The sequence below is a fragment of the Trichechus manatus genome, unplaced genomic scaffold (assembly GCF_000243295.1).
Source record: "Trichechus manatus latirostris isolate Lorelei unplaced genomic scaffold, TriManLat1.0 scaffold00046, whole genome shotgun sequence".
NCBI lineage: Eukaryota > Metazoa > Chordata > Mammalia > Sirenia > Trichechidae > Trichechus > Trichechus manatus.
The window spans coordinates 18,274,633-18,279,789 of NW_004443982.1; the positions used below are offsets into that span (position 1 = coordinate 18,274,633).

General features: G+C 41.8%; 1 pseudogene; it reads right to left on the reverse strand.

Annotated features, from left to right (window-relative positions):
- Positions 1 to 2,320: 2,320 nt before the first annotated feature.
- On the reverse strand, positions 2,321 to 2,871 carry LOC101345111 (ferritin heavy chain pseudogene; annotated as a pseudogene).
- Positions 2,872 to 5,157: the final 2,286 nt, after the last annotated feature.

Sequence of the window (5,157 nt, forward strand, 5' to 3'; positions counted from 1 at the left end):
AAAACATACACCACTTCAACAGTTTCTACATGTACAATTCAGTGACATTATTTAAATTCTTCAAATTGTGCAACCATTCTCACTCTCCTTTTCTGAGTTGTACCTCCCAGATTAACACAAACGCTCTACCCCCTAAGGTTGCTAATATTTTGAGTTGTTGTTGTCAGTTTCACCCCATATAGATAGTTCTTAAAAGAGTATATTGCTCAAGGCAGACATTTTTTACTAGTTAAGCAAAACTATTTATTTGGTTTTAAGAAGATTTCCAGGGATATTTTTGGTTTAAGGTTTAAGGATTATCTCAGGGCAGTAGTTTCAGGAGATCATCCAGCCTGCATGACTCCAGAAAGTCTGGAGTCCATGCGAATTTGAAATTCTGTTCTACATTTTCCCCCTTTTGATATAGTAAAAAATCCTTTTCACTATAGAATCTTTGATCAAAATGTTCCAAAATGGTAGCTGGGCACCATTCAGTTCTTCTGGTCTCATGGCAAAGGAGGCAGTTGTTCATGGAGGTAATTAGCCACATATTCCATTTCCTCCTCCTGTTCCTGACTCTCCTTCCTCTGTTGCTCTAGGTAAATAGAGACCAATTGTTGTGCTTTGGATGGCCACTCATAAGCTTTTAAGACCCCATACACTATGCAATGAACTAGGAGGTGGAACAGAAGCACTGAATATGGTATTAGGCCAATTAACTAGGATGTCCCATGAAACTATGACCTTAAACCTCCAAACCAAGGAACCAAATCTCATGAGGTATTTGACTGTAGGTAAGCAGCCCAGCAGCTGCTGTCTTGTTGTTGTTGTTGTAAATATGTCTATCACACAATTTTTGCCAATTCAACTTTTACAAGTGTACAACTTATTGATAACACTTACAGTAATCGGCTGTGCAACCCTATCCCTAATCAATGTGATTTTTCCATCACTGTAAACTAAAACTCAGTACTCCATAAGCAATACCCGTCCCCCCTTCCACCTCCCTCCTGCCTCTGGTATCCACTAATAAAGTTGTGTCTGTATGTTTGCCTTTTCTTGTCTTTTTATATAAGTAAGGTCATATAATATTTGTCCTTTTGTAATTGACTTATTTCACTCAGCATAATGTCTTCAAGCTCCATCCATTTTGTAGCATGTATCAAGACTTCATTTTTCCTACTGGCCGAGTAGTATTCCATTGTATGTATGTACCATATTTTGTTATCCATTCATCTATTCATAGGCATTTAGGTTGTTTCCCACCTTTTGTCTATTGTGACTAGTGCTGCAATGAACATTGGTGTACAAGTCTCTGTTTGAGTCTCTCTTTCAAAACTTTTGGGTGTATACCTAGGAGTGGAATTGCTAGATCATATGGTAGTTCTATTTTCAGTTTTTGAGGAACCACCACATGATCCAGCAATTCCACAACAGCTGTACCTTTTTGCACTCCCACCAACAGTGGATAAGGGTTCCAATTTCTCCATATCCTTGCCAACATTTGTTAATTTCTGTAGTCATCCAAGTGGGCCCCTCCCTCGATAGTCTTCAAAGTAGCCAGAGTCACTGGCTTTGTACTTAGGGAGATTCATTCTACTTTATATTCAAATCACACCTTTGACCTGCAGCCATGACCTTATATTTTTTAGCCATTTTATTGAGTTGTATTTATTTATTTGGTAGTAAATTACTTTATTGACAGAAATGGTGAAAATGAAAGAAAATATAAGTGGATATTTTGTAACTACATCAAGTATGCCTGTCACTGGTGACCATGATAAAAGATTACAGGTAAACTGGAAGTCCCCTTATTTTGATCCCTACCCTATCTAATTTTCTTCATTTCATCCCAGAGACAAACAGTACCATGAATTCCAGGCCATGTTTTTATACTTTTACCACGCACACCGTGCATAGTCACTCAAGCACCGCCCCACACACCCTACTAAAACCCACTCCTCTCCCCTCCACCCCCCTCATTCCCCCCCATCTTACCCCCCCACCTTGCTTATAAGGGGAAGATTAATTTTGTGTATTCTAGGCTCACCTGAAATACCTTTTCCCTCCACCCTTAGAGATCCTGAGCTGCATGAGGTTGGGGCATGGGGGGTGGGGAGACTTCTGGACCACTGCATGGGGATTTGCCCTGTTCTTCAAAGTTGGGAGTGTTGCCCACACAAGAATCACCAGGAGACCTTTATTTATTTAACTTTGGTACCAAGTCACTTTATTGGAAGAAATGGTAGACTTGGAAGAGAAAAGAAAGAGAAGTGAACGTGTTGTAACCACAGCATGTTTGCCAGCACCAGGGACCACGAAAGTCCCTGGGTGCTAAGGCTCAGTTCTCCTTGTCACTGTTACCGAAGGTGAACTCATCGAAGAGGTACTGCGCCAGGCCGCCGTCCGGGGCCCCCCAGCTTATGCAGGTTGGTCACGTGGTTGCCCAGCTCCTTGATGGCCCTCACCTGCTTGTGCAGAAAGTGACTCTCCAGAAAGTCACACAGCTGTGTCGCCCTTGTCAGTGGCCAGCAGGTGCAGGTCCAGGAGGCTCTGCTTGACACTTTTCTCCAGGTGGAAGGCGCACTCCATGGCTTTGAGCCCGCTGCCCCAGTCATCCATGTCAGGCCACCTGACGTCTCGGAGCTGGATGCGGACCATGCGCTGGTTCTGTATCCTCAGCAGCGTCTCCGCGTGCTTGCGCTCCTTGTGCGACTGGCGCAGGAAGTAGGCGGTGAAGGTCTACAGGGCCAAGTCATCGCGGTCGAAGTGGTAGGCAATGGAGAGGTACACGTAGGACGTGTGGAGCTCCAGGTTGATCTGCCAGTTGATGGCGACCTCACACTCCTGTTGGTAGTTTTGACGCACCTGCGATGAAGGCGCAGTGGCCATGGCCGGCAGTACTGGCCAGGTGGCGACGGCGTGGTCGCAGGTGGAACACAGTGGGCGGCGGGCGCAGCGGCGACCACAAGGAGTCCCCTGGGTGGGCGAGGACCCAGGGCAGCTCTGGGCGGCCATCGGGGTGGGATCTGGATCCGGACGGTGGGACTCAGACCAGGACGGCAGAGCTGGGGCCCGGCTGGCGGGGTCCTTTATAAAGGGAGGATTGGTACCAGGATGATGGGTACATTATAAAGGGGGATTTGGACCTGGATGACGGGTCGGTTACGGGAGACGGGGCGGATCTAGAACACGGGCCCGGAAAGGCGGGATGGGGACCGAGCGACGCTTTCCATGGAGCAGGAACCCTAGTCTCTGTGCGCTGTCAGCCTCGAATGAGTTTTTAATTTGGGCAATAGTGCTTCTAGTTTCTGAGAACTTTCTCTTATCCTCTCATTGCTTTGTTCTATAGAAGCCTATTCTTATTTTGTAAACCCAGTATCTTATTAAGACCGAGAATTTGAATTTGAAGTTTTGGGTAAAGTTCTCTATATGGTTGTCCCAGTACCATTTGTTGAAGAGAGTATTTTTTCACCGTTCAATAGTCTTTGCATCCTTCTTGAAAATCAGTTGATCATAGACATATGGGTTTATTTATGCACCTTCAATTCTATCCCATTTATATATATTGCTCTGTTTCTAATACTTACAGTCTTGATTAATGTAGCTTTGTAGTAAGTTTTGCTATCAGGAAATGTGACTCCTCCAACTTTGCCCTTTTTCAAGATTGTTTTAGCTATCCTAGGTCCCTTGCAATTCCATATGAATTTTAGAATGAGCTTGTCAACTTCTGCAAGAAAAAAAGCTGGGATTTTGATAGGGACATGTTGAATCTGTGGATCATTTTGGGCAGAATTGCAATCTTAACAATATTAAATCAATTCCAATCCATGAACATGGGCTATCATAACACTTATTTTGTTCTTTATTTCAACAATGTTTGATAGTTTTCCATTTCCAAAAGTCTTGCATTTCTTTTGTTAAATGTATTCCTAAGTATTTTATTCTTTTTGATGCAATTATGAATGAAATTGTTTTCTTAATTTCATTTTTGGAATTTTCATTTTTAGTGTATAGAAATACAATTGCTTTTTGTACATTGATCTTGTATTCTACAACTTTGCTGAACTTGTTTATCAGTTCTTATAATTTTTAAAAATTTTGAATCCTTGGGGTTTTTGATAAACAAGAACAGGCCATCTGCAAATAGAGAGAATTTTACTTCTTTCTTTCCTCTATAGATGCCTTTTATTTCTTATTCTTGCCTAATTTCCCTGGATAGATCAGGACAATGATGAATGGAGGCAGTGAGAGTGGACATCCTTGTCTTGTTTCTAATCTTAGGGAAAGTTTTTAGTCTTCTACCTTTAAGTAAGACTCCAGTTGTAGGCTTTTCATATATGCCTTTTATAAGGTTGAGGAAGTTCTCTTTTAATCCTTGTTTGTTGACTGTTTTTATCACAAAAAGATGGTGGAATTTTTCAAATTCTTTTTCTACCTCCACTGAGATGATCATGTTGGTTTTGTCCTTTATTCTGTTAATATGATGTATTACATTGGTTTTTATATGTTAAAGTAGCCTTGCATTCCTGGGATAATTCCTGCTTTGTCATGGTGTATAATCCTTTCTATAGATTGTTGGATTCTCTGTTAGTATTTTGTTGAGGGTTTTTGTGTCGATATGCATAAGCAATATTGACCTATAGTTTTCTTTTCTTGTAATGTCTTTGTCTGGTTTTGACACTGTGCCATTTTAAATCTCCCACTTCACCTAGGTTGTTATGTTGCTTAATAAATACGATTTTTCATCTTCTTGACTATCACTCTGCTTTCTGGATCTGTAGGTACTGAGACTGAAGAATGAAGGAAAGAGAGAGTGAGACTGAAGGAAAGGAAGACTAACATATTATCTTAGTTATCTAGTGCTGCTGTAACAGTAATACCGCAAGTGGATGGCTTTAACAAACAGAAATTTATTTTCTCACAGGTTAGGAGGCTAGAAGTCTGAATCTAGAGGGTTGGCTCAAGGGGAAGGCTTTCTCTCTCTGTTGGCTCTGGAGAAAAGTCCTTGTCTCTTCAGCTTGTGCTTCCTGGTTACTTGGAGATCTCCATGTGTCTTGGCAACTATCTTATCCCATCTCTCTTCCTGCTGGCTTGTGTAATCTCCTTTATATCTCAAAAGAGGTTGACTCAAGATACACCCTACACTAAATCTACCTAATTAACATAACAAAGAGA